Source organism: Ambystoma mexicanum, chromosome 2p (assembly GCF_040938575.1).
Source record: "Ambystoma mexicanum isolate Mex_15411 chromosome 2p, UKY_AmexF1_1, whole genome shotgun sequence".
In the NCBI taxonomy this organism is placed as follows: domain Eukaryota; kingdom Metazoa; phylum Chordata; class Amphibia; order Caudata; family Ambystomatidae; genus Ambystoma; species Ambystoma mexicanum.
In genome coordinates, this window is record NC_090923.1 from 869,889,838 (window position 1) to 869,915,299 (window position 25,462).

Genomic DNA, 25,462 nt, shown 5'->3' on the forward strand with positions numbered 1-25,462 from the left:
TTTGGGGAACAAGGGATCAAGTGAGCGGAGACCCTACTTCCACGTAGGGCCAACTTGAGGCTGATCTCTGCCAACCGTCATACAAAAAGCTTGCGACATTTGGTTGACCCAGCATGTGAGCTGTGTCTGGTGTATCTTCTTTGACTTTGCAGTTGACCTTCCTCTGCATTCTTCTTGTTTTTTCCATGCAAACTAGAGAGATATATGCCTTTCGTCCGCTGTTGTGCGCCTTTCCCTGCTTTGAGGCATGTGTAGACCTTCCTTTAGCTCTTATGACCCACTTGTGATGTGGCCCCTTGCAAGGCGCTATCAATATTGTATCCTGAGAGGTGGATTCTGGAGCTTTTGCTTGCCTTCTTCCTTTTCCTTTCTATTGCCTGTTACCTTGTTTTCCCAATGTCCTGGGAAGCCCTGACTCTGTCCATTCCCCTGACTGGCTGTTGGGTAGAAGTTCCATATGTGGTATTGTGGGGAAGTCCAGGTCAGACGGGCTTGAGCCTTCCTAGTGACTGCATGTAGTGGGTACGCCCTTGGCGGTGGGAGGGGTGGGACCTGTGTGATTGGAGTGTGTGACCAATATACACTGAATGTTATGGGTTTCTGGTTTCTGGTATGTGACACAAAGACTGAGACAGCCCCGCCCGAAACTGGTATAAATGCAGTGTGGAGTGCTGAATGGCTGGGTACTTGTCCCAATACACATTCCTTGTTGTAAGTGTCTGGAGGGAGGAGAATGGCCTGAATGCACTGTGAGCCTGATTGGCTCCCTGCCTGCATGAATGCCCTTCTGGATGATTGGATGCCTCAGTTTGACCCAGCACAGTGAATGAGAGACAAAACAGTATATCTGGGGACCTCTCACTGATGGAAATTGTTCAGAAGCTGAAGTCAAACTTGATGCATACTCTCGAAGCCCAGCCGGAAGAAGAAGGTGAACTGATGTTCCCTTTGACACAATCTGAAAGCTGCTGTGCCTTCAAGAACCTGATCCAAGAGAGGACCTGGCTAGGAGACCTCTTCCTGAGCTACGAGGGACCATCGTGCACCAGCTGACCTTCGCCGAAACACCCTGGAAGTCAGCATTCTAAAGACTGTCGACTGGAGATGGGGACCACCGAGGAAACCAAAGAGAAGAGCCCGGACATTCCGTCCAGCGTCGTCAACCAGGGTTCGGAGGATCACCTTAACTGCTGGAGGCCCGTCAAAGCCGTGTTGCCCAGAAGCAGTGACAGCTTGAGGCCGTGCCGACAATGACCATAGCCACAATGCTCCATTGCTTAAGAACACTTTGAATCAAGGACTCCCTTACTCATCACCATCATCACCATCGACCGCTTTGTCTTGCCGGAGAAAGTCAAGGTCGCTGATGAACCGAGGAGAATCTGCCGGTGGGTTTCCCACCACCCGAACACCACAAAGACACTGGGCCAAAGTTCTTCATTGACTCTTTGTTTCAACAAACTATAATCGGCGAGGTGCACCGCACGCCTCATCTTCAGAGGACCTCATGCCCGATCATCGACAAGCACCGCCTGGACCGAAGCTGCTGCCTCAACGCCTTTGTTCACCTTTCAGTTGAGGGATCTTGACGATCCGTGGCTCCTGCCTTAAAGGGAGTTCACTCAAGAAGGATCCGTCGACAACCCAACATCGAACTCTGCTAAACCAGGTACGTTGGGGTAGTAGAACCTTTTTAGAGGGAACCAAGAATATATTGAACAATATATGGACTGGGCTTGTTAAATTGCATTATTTACAGCTTGCCCAGGTGGGGTATCCTCATACAGAACTGTGCATAGCCGTAGGGGCCCAGTATTCTTCCAATTGTTTAACCAACTTGTTTTCCTCCTCAGTCTATAGTTGGTTCACATTATTGATTGATTTGTATGTCATTTGACACTGTCTACATTTGATGCATTTTAATGGAATCAAAGAAGTAATTGAGGTATCACATAGACCCTGTACATATTTATAATTTTAGAATTGCCTGAGAACTAAGTGTGTTATTGTATGTGTACATAATCAAAGCCTTATTTATATAAAGAACTGTGTTTTCACTAACATAGTGTGTGGACATTCCTTTGTGGGTGCTTGAGGACTACACTGTACTTAAGAACCAGCATGCATCACCTCCTGAGAGCTTAAGCCTTGATTGCTTGTCCAACGTTACCAAATAGCGAATCTATGCTGCGGTGCTCTGTGCTTCTACTCTGCCATATAGAGAGGAGGAGTACAGATACCCCCCTCTAGTCTTTACAGAAGTTCCAGAGAGTCCCTGAACCAAACCAAGGACAAGGCTGTTGCCTTCAACACTCTCCTCAGCTTTCAGCTGTCCGTCTTAAAGGATGACACAAGCCCAGTGAAGAAGCTAGGAGGAGTGCATCGACAAGCATCAACAAGCGTCTGCCTTAAAGGACATTTTTAAGCCAGTCGAGCCCCTCGAGCTGCAACCGACTGCACCGCTGACTGTTCTCATGCTGCAGTCGCTAATGTCATCCCAAGACGCCTTGACCAGTGCTTCAGACTGTTAACCAGCAGTGAGACAATGATTCCTGACCCTGAGCCGCAGTGTAGGCCAGCCTGCAGCCGTCCATCCAACCTCGCTCACAGAACTTCCTGCTGCCTGATACCTGCAGCTATCTCCCGACTTGAACTCTGTCGCAGGAGCTGCAAAGCATCCTGAAACTGACTCGACCCTGTCGAGCACCAAGAACTTGTACAAACACAAGGTACATTGTGGTTCTGTCCCCCTGGTCCTTCTCCAAAGGCCCCTAGTGATATTTTATGACCCATTGCTGCCTTTGTGCTGAAACCAATTATCCTTCAACTATTGCGATTAATTACTTCACCGACTACCCTCCTGTCAGTATCCAGAGTTTATCCCTTTTCCTTCTTGAAACTGTCTGTTCTCTGCATTCCATTACATGGTGGGTTGTATTTTGTAGTGTGCTCGAACTGTCTGTGAATAATAATGAAGTAGATATTTTTATACTACCTTGACTGAACAATCATTTTTCTCATTGGGTAATAATTCTGTTTTCGCTTTGTTGCAACTAACCAACTATCAACAACTTTGCAGAGAAAAGCCTGTCGTTCTGTCCAGAATTAAAAAAATTGGACAAGGAAGTTTATAATTTGCTTGTGTTTCCAATCTGTTCGGATCCCTTCTGGTGTACTACAGCTGTGGGGCTGATTGATGGTTTAGAAACCTATATTCAACCCTGGACCACTGGTGCCCCGGAAGGTGATTTGTCACAAAAACCTTTAACATTCACTATTTCCTCGATGTGCAGACCCAGTGGCTGATGCTTTTTCAATTTTATTTTATGATACAACTTCAAATGCCTGCTTAGTCCTAGATAATCTTCTGAGGCATGCCATTTCATCAGCATAGTGGGCCTGTTTTACCGATCTGCCTAATGCAAAACTGCCTGTATTTGAGTGGAGGTAAAAACCTCCACAGAAATTATGCAATGCTGGTGGTATGACCAATGTAGTATTACCACATGGTAAAATACCACACATCCTCAATGGAGTATACTGGCTCTCCACAATTGGGTATTATTAGTGAGTATGCATGACTCTAAATCATACGGACCATTACCATTGCTGCATCGTTACTACGTGAAGTAAAAGTAATTGAGTTTGGCAGTATTGTCTGATTTAATACCACCAAACTCATATTGAGACCCATCCACTCATCATTTGGTGTAACTTCTGTTTGACATGGATTTTACTTGGTATCAGTTTGTGGATAGATATACTTTCTATAAACTGCAAAGTTCCGCATTTATTATTTAATGTTTGGATTGATGTTGATTTAACATGCAATGGCAGGACCTCGGGTCATCATTAGCAGATAAGTGAGAGAGTCACAATTTCAACCCACTGTTGGAATAGCTTGTTGAAATACCTCTGGCTTGTTTCTTTTTGTCTGTTTTTTTATTATTTCAGACACCAATGTTCTCCCCTTCATCTTCTCTCAATCCTCTACCCCCAATCTTGTTCAAACCGTGACCCCCCACATCTGACCCATCTCTACTATCTGTCTACCCTTTTTCATCACAGAACAAATCTTCACTTCTATCATCTCCTCCAGGATATCATCAGCGACAGAACAGGTGATTCAGAGCCCCATACGCATTTTTTGAAACAGGGACTTGCCTCACCTACTTGCCCTTTTAAGATACACTGTTCCAAAGGAATTGGGTCATTCCGGGATGCACTTAGAAGTGTCCCCAGCTAGTTTATTGGTTCCAACAAATAGAGACATTGTTGTTAAACTCTCCCACATTTTGTTTTGTGTTTTTTATTTTATTTTTTTATTTTGATTTTGATTTTGATTTTTTGCATTTTTCACACACACCTAACAGACTAAACTGCATTTGGGCGTAGATGTTAACTATATAATATGAACACAGTGTGTTTTATTACTGATAGAGGAGCAAGTTTTATTTGAATAGAAGGGTTTTTAGTCTCTTCCTAAAAATGTCCAATGAAGGACAGGTTTGAATGTCCAGGGGTAGCTGGTTCCAGATCTTTGACCAAGCAGTGCAAACCTCCTGTCTCCTTTGTATAACTTTTTAGTCCGGGGTACACACATCAGGCTTTTATCTTGTTGGGTGATAGGCACAGACTTTGGTTGCAAGATATTTAGGTGCCAGGCCATTGATGCATCTGAACATCAGGCAAGCCACCTTAAATTTCATGCAGTCTTCAACCTTCAACCAGTGCAGAGATCTACGTAGGGGAGAGACATGGTCCCGTCTCCCCAAGTGCCCAATGAGTCTAACTGCTGCATTTTGTACCTTCTGTGATCTATTAATCTGCTTACTCTGCAGCCCTGCTAGGAGGCTGTTACAATAGTCCAGGTGGGAGTTTGTTAGTGCACCTATCACCATTGACTGATCCTCTTTTGGAATAAATGGAAGTACATTTCTCAATACTCGTAATGAGTGATAGACTGCTTTCACTTTGGCACCCACTTGCGCTTCACCACTTAACTTCTCTTGCCAAAGGCAACCGAGATTTCTAACTTTCTTATAATAGCACAATTCTTCCCCTAACATCCGAGGAGCGGATGTTTGTTTCACTAGGGACAATTTCCCTTTGGAGCTGAACAATAAAGTTCCGTTTTTGCTGCGTTTAACTGCAATTGGTTACCTGCCATCCATCTCTTAATTTCTCTCATACATTGATCAATTTTTTCGAATGCCTCTTCACAATTGTCGATCTCAATGTAGATTTGGGTATCGTCTGCGTAAGAGTGGAATTGCAGCCCATGTCTCCTAAAGATATTGAACACCGGACGGAAATACAGATTCAAAATTAGAGGAGACAGTGAAGCTCCCTGAGGGACTCAGCCAGATTATCTCTGAGAGAAAACCTCCTAAGGCAACCTGTTGCATTCTGTCCTTTAAAAAATAGCTGAACCATTGTGTCACTAATTCTGAGGCTCTCCCCACTTCACTTATCCGTTGGAGTGCAATTTGGTGGTCTACCATGTCAAAGGCCGCGGACAGGTCCAGCATCAGTAATGCTGTGGCCTGCCCTCTGTCCGCAGTCTCCAATAAGTCATCCTGAATGCTCAAAAGTGCTGTCTCTGTCCCAAACCTGGGCCTAAAGCCGGACTGGAGCCTGTCCAGGAGATCCCCATTGTTGACAAATGCCTGGAATTGACTACAAACCACCTTCTCCAGTACTTCAGTGGGCCAATTTAAGTCGGCTAATTGACGGTAGATTTGATATATTGTTGGGTCCAAATTTGCTTCTTTTAAGAGAGGTTTCACTATTGCCCTCTTTAGAGGCAGCAGTGCATGGCTTTCTTGTAAGGATGTATTGACAAACATAGTTACAAATGGGGTTATATAAGGCAACAGATCTTTCGCCACCCTGCCTGGCTTTGGAAATGTCCGATCATTGGATGGCTTGAGTTGAAGTATTAGACTGTGGATCAATTCTTCATTGACCAACTGAAATTGGAAACCCTTCTTTTCCCCCTCAGTTTTCCGGCCTATCACTTGCTGCTGTGATTTCTATTTCCACTTCATGTGATTTATCGCAAGCTGGTTTCTTGAATATCTACAATCTTTTTTAAAAAAAAGAGGTAACATTTATTGGCATCCTCCTGCATATGAGCAGTGGGGGCTGACATACATATGGGATTTACAAATCTAGTCACTATGTCAAACAGTGTCCTAGCTTGGGTCCCTGCCTGTCCCTGCCTGTTCAATCACTTTATGAAGAAACTCTCTTTTTGCCTAAAAGAACGCAATTTTAGAAGTTTTTAGGATGTTTCTTGACTTTATTGCTTCCTTAGGTAGTTTAGATGCCCTCCATAAATGGTTTGCCTGACAAACCTGTTTCCTTAACAAGATGAGTGCTGGTCCAAACCATGATTTAGATGTTTTGATAGTTTTTAGTTTGAGGGGAGCGTATTTATTACAAACCTCCTCCAAAATAGCTGATCCTACTTTAAAACATTCCTCACATGGGAGCGTAGCATCTAGATCTGCAAGTTTCTGTTCTGTAGATTTCTGTTTATTATGGTTACATAAACCTTTTAACACAATAGAAAACAACAGTTCATAAAAATATTTAATTTAAAGCAAATATAAAATACATATATAGCAGTTATATTTTATACATCATATCACCTATACTAATATCATATAAAATCTTACAAAAATATAAAATCTGCCAAACCCTGAGTTCATAAAAGTTCAATAGGGTTGATAGCCACCAATTAAACCCTCTGCCTTACTTGACATGATCCAGTATTATCAACCATATGTGAAACATAGTATGTTTCAGCAGCGTATCATTCCCTAAGTATAATAGGCTCCAAATTAGATAGCTTTGAAAGTTCCTCAGCTTATGCCGCAGTCTGAAGTAGGCTTTTTGACAGACCTCCTTAAGTTCAGAAGAATTTTTTTGCAGATGACAAGGTGTTTCAATCTCCCGTTGGCACAGTCTACACAGATATAATGGATATGAGATCTTTCCCAAGCACCAATTCTAGAGAGAGTGGGTAATAGCTCCAACCTTATTGACATTATAAAATGAAGTGGAACCCCAAGAGGTCTTCTCCAGATCTTTCCTTCAATTATTTTTAACCAACGTGTTTCTCTAGCAGTAAATAGCTCTAACCCAGTGGTATTCAAACTGTGGGTCGCGACCCCCTAGGGGTCCGCGGGTGCATCCCAGGGGGGCCCTGAGAGCTCAGCATGAAAAAAGATTTTTTTTTTTTTTTTTTTTTTTTTTTTTAGATTGGAAGAAATGGGCAGGGGTGGCCCACATGGGCGGGCTGAAGCATGAAACTGTCTCAGGCAACAATGAAAAAGTGGCCCACAGTTGTAAATGGATATTCATTCCTTTAGTCACAGACTGGGCCTCATTACTACTATGGCCGACCAGTAACAACGGTGCTGGTAAGCTACCGGCACCGTTGCTACCATTCCGCCATAGTAAGAGTTGTGCTCGTGGGTGCTTGACAGCCCCCGCCAGGTCTGACCTCAGCTCGTCGGATGCACCGGCACCGTTATTAACGGTGCCGGTGCATCCGAGCTCCCCCTTCCCATTTGAGCCATATGGGGCTCAAATGGGAATGGGGATCTACCGGCACCTTCGAAAGGGCAATTATCATGTCCGCCTAACTCAACATGACCTAGTAATTGCCCATTCGCGGGTGGCAGACCCGGATGCAACTCCAGTGGCAGCCGTGCCGGTTTTACCGGCACAGCTACCGCCAGAGTAGTTATGAAGCCCACTGTTTCAATAGTACCCAAAGGGGTGCTTTGTGTTAAAATGTAAGTAAATTGTGATATATTCAGCAACAATGGTCAACATTACTAACTGCATAGTGGCCCCTCACCTATTATGGAGGAGCTAAGGAGCCAGCCCAGTGAAACAGTGAGCACTCCCTCAGCTGCTTTATCCAGCTAATGGAGTGCTCCTGGGCTGGCTGAACTGTCAAAGGGAAACACTGTTTCCCTTTGACAGTTCAGTTTAGTTCCCCAGCCGCACATGCTCACTGAGCCATGCAAGTGCTGGGGCGTTTTGCTTCGCCAGCATTGCATAGCTCATTGGAAATGCTGGCTGGGGCACTGCATGTCTGTATGTCCGAGGGGGAGCTCCTGCGCCTCCTCGCACATACGGACAGAGCAGCTGGAGCAGCACCCACACACAGGCCAATGCAGAAGGTACGTTTATGTTCATTGTTTTTATTTAAATATGTGTATGGATGCGTTATGAGTGAGTGTATGGTGATGGATGCTCATGTGAATGATAGAGTGATTGCTGTATGAATGTGCAGCGCCTTGCATATACACATAATCCTGTTCATTGTGTTAGGACCAGTGGGGCCCAGGGGACAGGGATGGTATCTTTTTACCGGACATCTATCATTCAAAACCCTCTGCCTTGTCCACAAGGCTTTCTGGGGCCTCGGTCCAAAATACCTTCAGCTATTCCTCCGCAAATACCTCCCCTCTCGAGCTCTTCACTCCTCTACCTCCAACTCCCTCAGGGTCAGTCGTTTATCAAAGAAACGAGCTGGGGGTAGATCTCCGTCTTCGGCTGGGGCCTCCCTCTGGAACAGCGCCCTGCCACTCTAAAACTTGAGGAGAACCATCTTTCTTCCTGCACTTATCAGACCTACCCTGTCTGCTGCCTTAAACGTAGCACTTGCAAATTGCTGGCTGCACTACCACTGTTTGTTGCCTTTATTATTTATTTATTGTTATTTATCTGTTTCTCCTCTGCTTCGCACTTTCCACTTCTCCCCCCTTCCATGCACTTTTCCCCTCACACTTGCGCGTTCTCAATGTCACTGGGCCTAGTAAGATCGCTGTTTTTTTCTCCTCTGTTCCCCTCCCTTGCCTTGTCACGCTCTGAAACACTTGTGTACGAGCGCGATAGAAATAAAATATCAATGCCTGCCCCCTGGACTCCCAGCAACAATTGCAAACTGTTTGGCTATTTACCCATTTTTTGTTAAAAGTATGCTCTACAATGCAACATTTTAACCTATTATTTAAAAAAAAATTCACAGGGGGAAACCCCCCCGAACCTCCCCTTAATGCCCCTCCACTTAAAAAAGATTCACCAGCCGCCACTGGCCCTCAGACTGTGTTGGGAACGGGATGGGGGAACCGAGGGACTATGGTGGGAGCACAATGGGCGGGAACCATGGGATAGTGATGGGAGCAGAGTGGGGAGAGCCCTGGGTGTGTGATGGGGTGGGGAGAGACCAGCGACTGGGTAGGAGTGGGATGAGGGAGCCCAGCGACTTTGATGGGAGCAGGTGACGGCGCGCAATATATACTGTCCATTTGGCATTTCTGGGGGGTCCCGACCTGCCCAAATTTTGCTCAGGGGGGCCCTGGCCAAAAAAGTTTGAAGACCACTGCTCTAACCCAAGGCTCAAGCAAGGAATTAAGCAACATGTATGTAATTTAACAAGACCCCCCAGAGAGAAGCGTCTTTAGCTCTCACAAAATGTAAAACCGCATTGATTATTTTTTTACATTTTCCGATGTATGCAATGCTATATTCATAGTGTCAGAGATAAAAAAAATACTTAGGTATACATAAGAGTGGATTACCTCAATTCGGTTGTTTTCTATTAACAATGTGAATTTACCCTTTGTTGTTTTCTTCGGTCCAATCATCGTGTTCTTGGTTTTTTGATAGTCTGTAACCAGTCTATTTTCCTTAGAATATTGAACTAATTCATCCATAGTTTGTTGCAGACCAATATTGGTTTTATCCAGCAATATCGTTTGTCCGCATAAGCAAGCCCGGCTAGATGATCATTGCCTATTTTAGATGGGAAATTTCTACAATCCCTTATGTTACTACCCACATCCGATACATCCAGATTATGTAACGTAGGTGCAAAGGAACAGCCCTGTTTCAGCCGCACATTAGTCAGAATCCTTTCCACTCTGCCACAGTATGGTACTATTGTGTTGGTGGAATGGGTGTGTGGGTCCTTTTAACTATTCCTTCATGCCCCATTGTTAAAACTGAACCCAACTGTGTCCCAGAATGCTTCCCCTTTGCTTCACTGTTCTGCTTTGCTGTGTGTCACAGCAGGATACTTTGTAGGTACATTGGTGGGTCTAGTTCACACAGGAAACCAAGTGGCTTTGAGATTTTAACATATCTAGTCGGCAACATGCCCCATGTCCATCACATAAGCCACCGGCTAATTGTTTTATCAAATTCTTCAGTATGACATTACAGTCAATAATAGATGATCGCTTGTGGCAGTATGTAATTATGAAATCACTTGAATAGCTTTTGAGCTTGCTTATACTTAAAATGTCTGAGATTGAGTGATGGGAGCTGGTGGGGCTCTGCCTGTTTGCAACTATGTGAATAGTTACCCAAGGTATTTCCTTCCCCTCTGCAGGTTCTAGCTGCTGGATACTTTAACAGTGTTGCCCGGATCCACATGGGACTGCACCACCTAGAGGTAGACTGACATGCAGTGCATTCCCAGAACAGAGGAGGTGTCTGCAACCTGTATAATAAATATGTGACTGTGTAAGTATCAGCATGAGAATATACCGGAAATGATTTAAATGAAATCCATTGTTTTCAACAAATGCACATCTCACAATATTATCCACAATACTATCTCATCCGGGTCAAGTGTTAGTGTTACTTCTTCTGGTCGCCTTTAAGGGCCTCAGCCTGTGTTTGGTGATAATGGTAAAAACATGGTATTTACATTTTGTAACACCACCTACTTATGCATTGGGATACTTTCTGTATGGGGCACATTTCAAAGTGCTGGAAGTTTGAAATAATAGGCATATCACAAACAACCTCTCTGCACCATGACCACCATATATCATAATGATGCCCTAAGGGTGAAATAAAATCCTTTTACAGGTTGTGATCTTTTTGGATTAGTGGTATTCTTGTCTACTGCCCAGTGCAAGTGCAGCATAATTATTATAAATAAGTAAAGCCAGATCAGAGTTACACTTCTACCATCAGAACCTCCAGACCCAGGCAAAAGAGGTTTGGACTCCCCAGGTCTCTGTTTTACATAATGACTTCACTATCTATGACCACCTACCTTTACTGGAAAAGTCTTTTGGCCCATAGTGTTGGTAGCTCCTGTCCCCCAGAAGAACTCTAGTGTAGCATTTGTGAGTGTGTGGCAGTTTTATTGAGGAACATGTGGGAATTAGCTTGTGCCCTCAGAAAGTACGAATAGATGAAAACTGTCTATAAGATGGCAGATAACAGAGGCCATAAAATCTTCGATATCTCTGTTATTTATGGATGGACTTTAACTTCTAAAGTCTCATTCGAAATACATTTCCAGGCCTAATAAAGTGGTTAGTGTTCTTAACAAGATGTATTCTTAGGTCAATGCTGTCTAAAACATGTCAATATGCATATCATGAAACCACATGGATGTTGCACAGGAAATAAAACCTACCGATATGACATTTGAGGAAGTGCTACCTTATTTGACCTTTTGAAATACGATTATATTCCAGAATGGCAAAACAGAGAGGTGATGGTTGGACGGTTCATTCTAAACCTCCAGCAAATGCTCTGTGCAACCCTCCAGACCATCTTTCCTCAGCCCCATGCCATTACAGAAGGAGACAAAACCATGTGCAAATCATTCTTGGTCCCACCCCCAAAGGGCATCCAGCCCGAACTGCTAGGTCACACCCCTTCTGCACGAGACCACAAGCATCCCCAGACATGTTTTGACCTCATTGGGTGTCATCAGTTTGGAGCGGTTTGGGTCTCAAGGCACAGCAGGAATGCAACCCACGTCTGGGCATACCCATCCCACTCGGGGTGACCAATCAAAACAAAGAGGTGATGACTGGAAGGTTTAGAACAAATCTTAAACCTCTGGCAGTTTCGCTGGAAAACCCTCCAGACCATCATTCTTCACCTGCCAATCCAGTACAGAAAGGTAAAGGCCTTATGCAGATCAGGTCTTTAATCACCCTCAATGGGGCAGTCCAGCCCAAACTGCTAGGCCACATCCCTTCTGCATGAGACCACAAGCATCCCCAGACACCTTTCAGCCTCATTGGATGTCATCAGTAAGGAGTAGCTTGGCTCTATAGGCCAAGCAGTTCGGGATGGACTGCCCCTTTTGGGTGGGACTAAGCCAGGTGTACATATGGGGCTTCATTAAGAGGTTGGAGGTAGCCATCCCGGTAATTGCCCTTTTGTGGGTGCCGGACGGGTACATCCCCATTTGAGCCCCATAGGTCTCAATGGGAATGGGGAGGGTGGTAGCACCGGTACCGGGTGGTTAATAACAGTGCCAGTGCTCCCATTATGTTCTGCTCGCGGGTGCCGGTATGGCCACCAGGTCAGACCTGGTGGCTGCAAGGGCACCCGCGAGCAGAACTCATAGTATGGCGCTACGGTAGCAACAGTGCCGGTAGCGATACCAGCGCCATTGGTGCCTTACTGCCATACTTGTAATGAGGCCCATGGTCTTCCCCCTTTTGTAAAGGCTCGGCAGGTGAAGAACGATGGTCTGGAGGACTGTTCAGAGCAATGCCAGAGGTCAGGTTCTAAACTTCCAGCCATCACCTCTTTTGTTTTGCTGTATTTGACAACGGACCTGTTGAAATCACTAACTTTGAGATAACATACATAAAGCAGCCATTAGCACCCGGCACGCGCGGCGCAACGGGAATACTGCGTGGTGATTGGCTCATTTGCGAGCCATACCACATGGTATTCCCTTTTACGCCGTGCGTGCCGGCTACTCTGTTCCCAGCGAGTGGTGTGGCATCCCCTCAGCCAATGAGGAGGCTCAAAACGGGGCACTCCCCGCTCCGAGCCTCCCCATGGCTGGAGGCTTCCTTCATCCCCTGCCGGGGACTCAGGTAAGATTTTTTTTTTTCCTCCCTCCTCGCACCTCCCACCCCACCCAACTTACCTTCTATCCTGCAATCTCCGGCGGGGGACGATGGAAACCTCCAGCCGTGTGGAGACTCAGAGCAGGGCCATCCCGGGGCCTTCGTTAAGGCCCTCGCGTAACTACGGCCCCGGGGGCATTACCTGGGGCGGTATTGGCCTGCCACCTCGGGTCTTATTGCCACATTAATAGATCACACTTTGTAATCAACATTATTTTTGGTGAAATCGTCTTCACTGTCAAAGTCTGCTAAGTTTGTTTCCTCCACATTTACACATGTCTGTTCAAGGCTGGTTATTAGGTAAGCCTTTACACGGTAGACTCCATCTGTTTTTTCGCACAGAAACGTCTCATGAACTGCATTTCAAAGTTGGTGGTCTGGCAATTGACTCTCTTCATAGCAGGTATACATGCCCTTCTTGTAGGCAGTTAAATCACTTGCCAGTTTATCTGTTTCTTAGGAAACATAGCCCAGTGCAACTCTGCAAGTTTAGCTATATCAATTATGGGTTCATAAACTGGGCAAATGAATGCTTCAGTGTACCATGTCCCCGTTTGGAAATGTTGTCTTATGTTCCAAGTCTTCAGCTACTGTAGTGAATGATTTCCAGTGTGAAATGTTAAATTTTCCTGACAATTTACCTTTGCAGTCAGATGAAGAAAAGGGAATCAAATGCAGATAAAGCAAAGCCTTCAAGTACAGGTGTGAAACATATGTAGGCTATTGGCTATTTGCTATGAAATTCAAACAAGCATTTCAACACGATTCAAGTACATTTTGTGTTTATGTACAAACGTATCTTGTCAGAGCATCATGTAAGCAGTGCAACATGTGGGACTACTCATAGTTATCATGAAGCTGCGTCTGGACGTGCTGGGCACATCAGATTGTAAAGCATAGTTTCCTACAAGCATGTGACTGCACTATCGTCTGTCATAAATGGAACCCAAAACGGTTTCCCTAAAGCAAACTGATGCCGGAAAACTGCCAACTGTGCTGCTTCTTTCAAGTGTGAGGCAGATGGCTCAGTGTAAGGAAAGTCAAAGACAAACGGAAACTGCCTAACATTTAAATGAGAGTGGCGCCAGAAATCATGATTTCTGCCTCTCATTCACTACCACTTCAATGACGTGCATCTAGGATACCAATATTGCTCTGCCCAATCAAGAAATAGCTCCCCACTAATTGCATGGTGTTTCACACATACACCAGAATCTAACGTATGAACAGACCCCACAGACTTGCTTCTAAATGACTTCAATTCACCATCAGGTCGAGCTGAAAGCTCATTCCTTACAAATGTATATTGTTTATCAGAATATCAGAAATACAAAACGGCGCGAAGGGGGTCAGAAGTATGATTAAACCAGCAAAAGAGCTCAGTCGGTGTTACAAAGGCATTTGTTAAGAAATAAGAAAAGTCAAATGTTGGCATGAATATTCAGAATAACATTGGTTTATGGGTTCACCTGTAATGCTACATTTAGAAATGTTGGCAGGTGTTTAAAATGAGTGCATCAGCTTTTCATATTATTCCATTGTTTGCATTGAAAATGATTTGTATATAAATATGTAGAGCAGGAACGAATGCAACCATTGGAACATTGTTTGATGAGAATGGTTTACATTTTGTCAATATATTAGAAACAGATAAGTCTTTTGTGCACTTAACATAAAAAGAAGAATTGAGATGGCTTTGGCAATATTTGTTTTGTGTCTCTTTGTTTAACGGAAAGTCCAAACTTGACTTCTGCCCTTCATGCAGTGGGGGTGGCTTATGTTCCAAGGAGATTGGGGCTGATTCTTTCAGACTGGAGACATGTATGGCCGGTTGTCAAGAGAACTTGTTAGGCCCACAAGGAACAGGGATCATCTGGACGAGACTCCTCTGACAGGAGCCTAGTTTGAGAATACAGATTGGAACATTCATCCATGAACATGGCTTAGAATTGAAAATCATGGTGTGCTGCATGATAATCATCAGGTCGGCTTTTCTAGGGTTGACCTTCAATCACATATTCTTGCACTTAGCAGTTCACCTTTGACATCAATTAAGGCAATTATGCTGACCAGTTACAGCCTAATGGTAATTCAAACAATGGAGGCCCTTTGTCAAAGAAACCTGGACAATAATTGGCTGAGGACAATGCTGAACATGTAAGCATTTAATTGATTTAAAAACACATAATACTTACAAATGCATGTTTAAGCATAGAAAAACTATTGTCCTTGTAAAATTACAGCCATACACTGGTTATAAACAAGACAAAAAGTGTGTTGTAAGGCTGAGAACCTCCTCTATTCAATCAGTATAAATTAGACTTTGATAAATTAGTCAGAAAATATTACATTAAAAAAGGCATAACCCCTTTAGACGTGTGTCTATGATTGGAATAGATAGTACTGCAATACAGATCTCATTAATGTGACGTGTTGCTACCAGCAATTTTGGAACAAGGCCAATTTACCATGTAAAGTCTTAAGTGCAGAGAGGGTCCCCAACTGGTTTCTGGTCTGAAATATAGACACTATAATCATCTAATGAATATTGGGGCTATGTATTATATATGAGTGTCTGACTATGAAGCAGGCTAATGAAGAGATCATGCCAATCACATAGTGTGACATTATCATGACATTAGAATGGGACTACTTCACACTTTAAAAGTCGGAGCACACAGGGGATATAGTGCCGACTAGGAGAAAAGCTTCAGGAAAGAAATCTACCTGTCCATATTGGATGAGTGCTGGATATGGATATTGTCTGCAGATGAAGGCCTTGGCCATGAGTAATCCTGAATCAACTTAACTTGAGGCAGACCTGCTTTTGCCTGAGAAAAGTGAGATGGGACCAGGTGGGCCCTTGTTGATTGGCTGTGATTGTGTAATAGTGTGGTGACTTCCCCACGTAACGCTTATGGACTACCTTGAATTAATTTCGTTAAATACATTTGAGTTTTGATGAAGCCACCTCTTACCAGTCCAGAACTGTGGGCAGGCACTGTATACTAGGGGGTATTAGTTGAAAGGTGCCCACTTAGTGTTGAAACCATACATTAACCAAAATATATCTTACACTTCAACTGAATTAATTCTACTTGACATGCCTATTGTGGCAAATTCAGTGGTGCTACAGGTTTTTTCTACACTTTGCAAGACAGTGTGTACATTTTTCACATAGCATTCTTTGTTATGTACTATGTCACATACGTTAGCATCTTTTGAATGGATGCACCCACATAGCTTTAGTTTGCATTGATTATTTTCACTTAAGTGAACAGCATCACACATCTTCTGACCTATATCTTCTGTGAAAACAGTTTGCAATGGATGCCTCCCAGTATCAGGTCTATTGGAAAATAAGCTGGCATTTTGTTTTGCAATTGTGTATTGGTTCTGTGGGATCTTGTACAGAGGGGCTGTTTTTTGTATCTGCCCTGTAATCTAGCAGGATTACCTTTGTGTGTCCAATTCTTGTAAAATAACAGATGACACCTTGGATTACATTGATTTATTTCTTCTGCAGTTGTATTTTCAAAGCTTTCTGCAATGTGTTTATACACATTGTATGCACACTATTATCTCATTCTTGCAGCATCAAGGAGTGTTTCAGTAGAGTTTTTGTGTTGAACTAAAATCTGTTTTTGTTGATTCATTAAATGTAAATTAAAGTCTATACCGCGTGATCACGTGAGTTTGGATGATGGTGGTTAATCTACCTGCAGTTCACCTTCCATAAATTCAGTCAAATGGTTGTACCAGGAAAAAAGGCATGTTTGAAAAAATGAAGAACTGGCCATATATAATCAGTGATATAATTGCATATACGTACTCCAAATATGGCCATTTTGGAAATACCATTGACTTCAGAGTAAATGCTGTTCAGGCCACTTTCTGATTCTTACAAATATCTTACCAATGAGGCCTTAGACATTGCAATTCATCCATAAATAACTAAGATATTAAAGACATGTACTTTGCTGATGACCATTGTGGTGACATCATCAGGTCTACCAGCCATACTCTATGGAGTGACAGCATGGACATTATCACACCGTTTATTCACCTAAACTGCCAAGACATGTCTTTTCTACAAAAACATCTGTACTGCAGAGTTATGTTCTAGCAGGCAATATGGTCTTCTTTGCCAATGTGCACTCTATATATGGGCCAATAGTAGCAAATGATCAATCTAGCCCTTTCTGAAAGAAATGAAGTGATTGCAAAAACAAAAATTGCAGTATATAATCCAGTTTTCTTGATATTTCCTAGCATTGAAGTGCCCTCGCTGTTCTCGCACTCCCATATTGTTTGTACCACAGCTCCTAAAATCTCATTCCAATTCAAGTAGTAGGATTGTTCATCGATTTAGGCTTCATCTGCAGTAACATTAGCACAATACAGTAATATTTGTTTTAGGAAAATAAATGGTTTCAGACTTTCAATTCCTCCCATGTGAAAAATCTTGATTTGCCATTGTAATTATTAGATCTGGTTAATAATGTTTTCCCTTCTATCTTAGTTTTTACATTGTCTCCCACTTATTCAAATGCCCTCCTCGCATTGACTTTGAGAACAAAAATTGTTGATTGATGATTGTAGAAGGAGATGGCCTCTGAGCCTCATGAAATGTATGAATTTTAGGTGCAACATCAATAGAACATGTGTGTACAGTTAACACCATGATCGCAGTGAGACCCATAGCCTGTAATTCTTTGGGAACAATAAAGGGAGAAAAGCCACATAAAGATATCAGCAAGAATTACAATATTTCTTTGATTGATGTAAGAACTAAATCATGACCAAGTGAGCAGCTGACCGTGACATTAGCTGCAATCAAACTAGACAACTGAAATCAGAAAAACACTAATGCTCCACAATGAAAGCAGTAGGATGAAGGGGGAAATAAAATCTCGGAGCATTAATGTAATTGTCCGTTCTTGTAATTATGTATTGTTATAGTGAAAACCTAGATCGGGAGCCACATACAGCTGTGCAGGTCTTAGACCACACCATTGGTAGCAATAATTTAACAAGTCATCAAGTAAACATTAATAATAATTATCACAGTAAAATATACACCTGAGGGAGTGCACATCACGATTTTGGTCTGCACTATGCAAACTATTAAGGATCAAATGGTCCATGTTGTCTCAATATTATCCTCAGTCTAATTACCACACTGAATGACTTAATCAGACCATAGAACATTACCTTTGCATTTTATCCTGGCAACTTTGAGCACCTGGTCTGACCTCCTGCCCATGGTGGAGTTTGCATTAAAAAAAATCCTGCATTCCACAAATAATGCCACAGTTGAGGAACTTGCCTCTACTGTCCAACAGGAGTATAAGAAGGCTGTGGCCAACCTTATGTCTTCCAGGCCCTGCATAAAGAAGTATGCGGATACCAAACGGTCTAGGGACCTAGATATTCAAGTAGGTGATAAAGGCTGGCTTGTTACCAAATATATAACCAGACATTTGGCTCCCTCTAAGTTGACACCTCATGTTATGGGTCTGTTGAAGATAATCCTATGTATCAACCCTGTGCCTACAAATTATTTCTTCCACAGTCCTGGCACATAATCCATCCTATGTTTTAAGTTTCCCTATTGAAGAAACACCATTCCAGCTTTTTCCTGGTAGGAGGCTAGCGCCTCCTTCTCAAGTTCTTTTGAACAGTGAACCCGAGTGCAACGTTGAGAGAATATTTAATTTCCATTACAAGTGGGGAACGCTGCAGTATCTGGTTCATTGGAAAGGATATGCCATTTCTGACTGGACTTGGGAACCAGTATCCCACACGAATGCGATTGACCTAATACGTCACTTCCAAGCACTGCTTCTTTGGGAACCTGGACATCGGCACTTGTAGTGGGGCATACTGTCAAGATCCCTCTTTTATAAGCATAGTGGTAGCTCAGTAAAGAGAGGCGGATGGGAAGGTGCTGAGCCATCAGGCTTCTACATACGTGCCTCAGTGATCTAGTTGTTTTTCTGCATTGCATGCAGTCCTTCCAGACCTCCATATCCCTGACTGGAGCCAACCTTCATTGTGTTGCAACATAGCTGGTTAGCCTCTGCTAAGGACGCTTGTTTCTCTTTCCTGTCCTCACTATTCATAGCATTCCCGGCTCCTCCTTCTTTTTGTTCTTCTGCTCCCCCTTCAGTGCCTGCTTGTTTTGCACAAGACCTGTTCTGACTTCCATCTCGCTGGATCCTGATGTCTCCTGCAGAGGTCACACTTTCCAACCATGCTGTTCCTTCGTGCTGCTGCTGAATCCTCTGCTCCTCTTTGTAACCTGTTCATTGCTATCAACTTGGGTTTTATAAGGGTCTGCCTTACCTCTACACTTTCCATCAGGTCCAGAGAAGTAAGGTAAGCTAAAGTTATCACTGTTCATTTGTACTGTACATTGTGAGTTTCTCAAATTTGGGTAGCTAACAATGTAAGTAGATGCTTTACTGCCCATAATCCCAGGGAGATTGCTAAATACTGTCCCATACAGTTGACTTATACATCAGAACTTTAACAGACAACTCTTGAATGGACTGAATGGACAAAAAAGAAGGATTTCAAGGCTCACCAGCCTTTTTCGTTTGGATTACATCTTCTGCACCACAATGGACTGGTCAACCGGAATCGACTGACAATCTGCACCCCAGATTGCTGGCATCTATATTAATTGTGATTGGCCATGACAGATTGAGCAGAAATCGTCATTAAAAGTGAGAAGACCTAACCATGAATCCAGTCCCCTCTCCTCAGAATCATACAACATATGAGATGTGTTGGTGTATGTGAATTGTGGCCTTAAATGTGCATGTTGGTGCGATAGAAGCAGCCTGAGATGGAGTCTGGCACATGTCATTAGTAATAGACGTCATGCCATGTAACCCTGAATATTAAGCCACTGCTATGGAAATTATGACCAACCATCTGACCATGCATGCTTGATCTCCTGGCAAATATACATAACCCATGAAAAGTCCCGAACATCTCTCCTGGAACTAGAAGTCTAACATAGACATTGGTTTGATTTTGACAATTGGAAACCCGCACCTTATCAATGTTGCAAACACTTGACTCACTGGTGCTCTAACCAACTCCAGTAATGAGGCCTGTTCTAACCAGTGTCCAGAAATTCCATTCTTTTGCAGGAGGGACACTCCGAAATAAACTCCTTCATGGATACTCTTTTGACAGCTTTGCGTGAACATGGAAGCATGCAAATAGTAAAGAGTGGTCTCCCACATCCCTTTACAGCATCCCCTAAACATCCATGTGCACAAATTCCACTGAACAATTTTATACCTAAAAAATAACCTTTAAGTCTGCTTTCTTCTGGACTGCTTCCTTGCTCCAACTCTCACAGGAATTTTTTCCCTGGCCATCACAGAAGCCCCCACAGTCATGGCTAAATGCCCTGGCTCTGTAAAAGGCAAAATTCAAAATCTGGCTCCACCTGCTTGCGCACAACCTCCAGAAATGTGAGGCATCCCGACGTTTCGCTGATATCTTTGCATAGGTCCTAAATACCCATCGTGAGAGCCTATGGAGTTTAAGCTGCGTATGTGCTATCAGATCCCAGGAGCTTCCAGCTAGGCTAGACAGGGGAGAGAGTCTATCTCTGGAAACCTGTTTCTCTTTCCCCACCAAATAAGACGTCAACATATCTATAAGAGTACAAAAAGGGGGCCACCCTGTGACTCATGCTAAAGCAAGGGTAAGCAATTAAATAAAGAATAGCATTTCACATAGGCTCAATGTATAATAAACTTAAAAAATCACTTATAGAATGAATCCCAAAAATTCATTAACAATTCATAAAGTCAAAAATTGATTTTTTACATATTGGCTTATTACTTATTCACTGCAAAAATACCTATAAAAAAATCTCAAATAAAAGACTTGTTTTCATCACACATACAGAAACGCCATCACATACATTACAAATTCAGCAAAGATAAACATGTACAAATGCATCCCTCAAAACATGTATACACAAAGCACATAAACACATTCATCCTACAAGTAACCAAAGGTATAATTATTCCAATATTCATTAACATTTTGTACAACCATTGAAATCAAACTAAGGCCACTGAACCAACGCTAGAACTCTCCTTCAACTGGTTTTGATGGGTGATGATGGAGTGCGACAGAGACTCAGCCTCGGGATCAGAGTCTCCACGAGCAGGCAATGGCCGGCTGCAGACCAGGGGAAGATTGTAAGAGGATTCAATTCAACACTACAGCTAAGTCAATGCCTAGTCTGGGATACTGAATGGAAACCCTTATTGATATATCTTTATGTCCAGTTCATGCGTTCTGGATGACTACCCCTATATAACACCCCTCTCTTGGAATCCCCCTGACCCCACTGAGCCAAGAAGTAGTTCTGTTTTGCAAGTTAAAAGGTTTATTTGATAATTTAAACAATCGATATATATATCACACTTTATAATAATTAATAATTGAATATCACACTTAATCTGAGCAGTAATCAATAATGGATAGTCTGGCACCTGCACACTTGTGAATAGGAACAGAAGAATAAGGTGGTAGAGAATACTTTATATAAGTTCAGATGGATGTAATGTTGAATGAAAATGCAATACAGAAAATACTCAATATGATTTCAACAAAACAATGTAATCACTTTTCTCTGGCAATCCCCTCCCCCTTTATGCAATGCAAGGAAATGGAAGGGAAGCACACAGTTCTCAGAAATGCAATCAAATGTAATTCAGTTCACCCCAGCAAGCTTAGACTACAGACGTTTGAAACACAGGCCCAAAATGCTTTTATATGTGCTGGCAATGAAGTGAAAAATATGCTAAAATGCTTTTATATGTGCTGGCAATGAAGTGAAAAATATGCTAAAATGCTTTTAATTCCCTCTAGAGGTTCAGGGTGAGTGGTATCTAGTTAATATTAGTCCAGGCTCACTCTAGCAATGATTCAGGGATGGTTCTTAAGAGGCAAACGAATTTTTAGCAAGGAAAGCAAGGAAGCTGCTGTTTTCACACATGGAGAAATTGCAAATCGCGGTAAAATTCGCGAGTGCGTTTTTCGCGATTGCGGCAAAAGTATAGGGGGTAGGAATGCGTCTAGGTTCGTTGAAAAGCCAAGATTCCCAGCTTTCAGAGGAAAGTTACTGCAAGTCTCTAAGACAAACGGTCACGGAGATATGAGCGATATGGTAAAGGTAGTTTTTCAGATTTGAAATTTTAAAGTTCAAAGTGACAAGTGACAACTAGCAGCTAGAAATGACAGGTGACAGCTTTACAAAATGACAGGTGACAGTTAGGAGGCAGTTCTACTTAGATTAAAATAGATTGAATTATATTATTTTAACTAAGAGATTGGTTCTGCACAGTTCTGCTAGGTACTCACAATATATTTAGAAATAGAATGGGCCTCGCCACGGATCTGGTCAGGTTTTCTTCACTCGCCACGGACGGTCTCTGCGCACAGCGTTGGGGTCAGCTCTACTCTGCTGGTCTGGTCTGGGTCTCTGGTTCTGATCAGGTCTGTGGGTCCGGATACAGCGGTCTCCGGTTCAGCTGGTCTCTCTCTGGATACAACACTGCTCTCTGGCAAATGGCAAGAGTTCTTGCAAAGAATTCAAACAGCTCGCCTGGCTGTGATAATGGCAATGATTTGAGGCCTGCTAAAGAGGGATTTAGCTTATAGTTGACCTCTCTGCTACAAATTCTGAAGTAAAGTCTTGGTCTCTGAAGGTGGATAGATTGAAGTCTCTATGTTGGCTCTCTGGAGGTTGATGGAGGTAAAGTATGGATTTTCCCGGCAGAGCGTCCCGCAGCAGATGGAATAGAATGTCCCTATCTGTCCTGTCTGTCTGCTTTTATGTGTTTTGAAAATGGGTGGAGAGGCTAGCTTCCTAGGCCCTACCCCTCTCCACTTGTCATTGGCCACTTCATCCTCTTCCCCTTGATTGGGGGAATAAAATGAAGTGTCATCATGATGAGGTCTGTTTATGATACAGAGAACCCACCCCTGTCAACTTTACACACAATCTATATTTGCTCAAAAAGACATATTTCATAGATACACAGTGGTTTGAAATTACATGCACCCATCACATATCACATGAGATATACCCTGTTCAAATCTGCTCTTCCTGAGAGCTTGCATTGAGAAATGGCAACATATTTCACTTTTTGGTCAAGTTACCAATATCAGATTCTTACTCAAATTTACCCAAATGTGTGCAAGGCATGCAGGCATTAATTGAAGTATCAGACTTTTCACATGCAGACATTTTAAGTAATACCCTCTTAACTGCTAGTTTGCCCCCAGATCATGCCACCGGTTCTAAAAACCTCTTAAAATGTGGGCAGAAAAATCACAAGAATTATGGTATTATTTAAATAATTATGACAAGTCCGTACTATGAGTTATTCATCTTTTTCTAAAACCATATTCTGGCTACAGGGGTGTGTCTTTTCAGGTCACATGGTACAGAAACCAGTCTTTCCACTTTCTTCAAGCTCAGCCTCTGTCTCCAGTTTCTCCCCCTCCCAGTTTCTGCCAAGCCAGCTTGCTCTCACATGCAGTGCTCCTCCCCTTTCCTTTCAGGAGGAAGCCACATTTACGACTCCCACCAATAAAACATTTGCCTGAGTCAGGACAGGGCTTTGTTCAATTTCCTGCAGAGCCCAGGTAATTCAATCAGAGAAGTGTCAGATCCCTTTTGGTGGGAGCAGCAAAAGGCAGCTAGGCCTGGGAACTGCTGTGGATCCAGTTTCACTCCAATTGGGGGGAAGTTGTCAAGCAGAATCCAGTTCCTTAAGCCAGGCCCCAGCTAATGTCACTTTTAGTTACCCAGTTTTCTGCATTCAAATACAACTAACCATTTTTACATATGCAGCTAGAATGCTGATTCTAAGTTTAAAACTATGACATTTAAACAATTGCAACCTATGTGACACTCAAAAGTAGGTCACTCATTTCTTTTAAACATTTAGATTTTTAGTGTCTTTTAGTCCAAATTTACTTAAACTGCTGAAATCCACAGCTCAGCCAGTCTTGTATAAACCTTCAAGTCACTTCAGAATATAACTTTACATTGTATCCACCTCTCAGTAAGTCTTTCTTTGGCCTGCTTTGGGTTCATTTATTCAGTTTTACACAAAAAAAAAATCTGGTGTTGTTTTAAAACGCCGGCTTTCTGATAGTCGTGAGTACTGGTAATGCAACCATTTTGGGATTTAAGAAAATGAATTCCCCACAATTCTAGGTTGCTCTTGGCAATCAGCATTGCCATTCCCAATGGTTTCAGGCTACTGTGTGGGTAGTCCAATGGGGTTTTAGGCAGTGCCCTTCTGTGCCCATAACATCGGCAAAAATGGGTGGCAGCCTATTCTTCATGCCTTTCTCTGGGCATTTTCTGGGAAGCTCTGGCCATCATGATGTTTTCAATGCCAGTACTGCACAGTTTTTGAGGTAGGGCTCGGATGCATGGGTAAAAACATCCCACAAGCTGATGCAGAAGGCGCTTTGGGAAGGATTGGGGCCTAGTTCTGGCAAAGCAGACCTGCCTCCAGACTGGCACAGGGGCCCAGGTACCGCATCTAAATGGATTAGTTTACCATGCACCCTGCTGATTAACAGTTTTGACTTAATGAATTGTTAATACATTTTTGTGAGGAATTCTATAAGTTATTTTTAAGTGATTTATACATTTAGCCTATGTGAAATGCTATTCTTTATTTTATTGCTAACCCTTGCTTTAGCATAAGTTACAGGGTGGACCCCTGTTTGTACTCTTATAGATATGTTGACGTCTTATCTTCTGGAGGGGAAAGAGGAACAGGTTTCCAGAGATTGTCTCTCTCCTGTCTAGCCTAGCTGGAAGTCCCGGGATCTGTTCCGGGGCTTAAACTCCATAGACCCTTGCGATGGGTATTTAGGTCCTATGCAAAGAGATCAGTGAAACGTCGGGATGCCTCACATTTCCAGAGGTTGTGCGCAAGCAGGTGGAGGAGATTTTGAAATTAGCCTTTTACAGAAAGTGAGGTCACGTGGACTATCAGCAAGGTCCTGATTGGTGGATGCAAGGGATTGCCTGTGTTGTACGTGACTATGAGGGACACAGCCCCTTTAAGAGAACACTCACGTGGAAGCTGGAAAAGGGCGGAAAGGGAGGGGCCAAGGGGAAGAAGGGCAGTTACTGTGTAGGAGTGAATAAAGAAAGTTCACAACAGGCAAGGCTCCGTCTCGTGATTGCGCATGAGTGCGTATGTATGCGTGAGAGCCTAACACTGGCGATGAGGCCGACATGAACCTTTGTGTAGCGGCGACAGCGGAGGGCCGTGAGCCCAGCAATTCAGGAGGGCCCGTGCGCCCTGATATTGAGCAGAGGCCCGCGTGCCCTGCCGGAGGGCCCGTGCGCCCAGCACTTCAGGAGGGGCCTGTGTGCCCTGCAGCAGTTCAGGTGGGCCTGTGTGCCCTGATATTGAGCAGAGGCCCGTGTGCCCTGCCGGAGGGCCCGTGTGCCCAGCAGTTCA

The 25,462-nt window shown here is 43.3% G+C and overlaps 1 protein-coding gene across 3 annotated transcripts in view; it reads left to right on the top strand.

Moving 5' to 3' along the window:
- The window catches only part of LOC138566853 (leucine-rich repeat and fibronectin type III domain-containing protein 1-like protein), a 3,353,432-nt gene that overhangs the window by 2,060,212 nt on the left and 1,267,758 nt on the right, over positions 1-25,462 (top strand). For all 3 annotated transcript variants that reach the window (XM_069644559.1, XM_069644558.1, XM_069644560.1), the window contains one exon: positions 10,418-10,551. The gene's annotated coding sequence lies outside the window, so the exon portion shown is untranslated. The remainder of the gene's footprint in view (positions 1-10,417; positions 10,552-25,462) is intronic.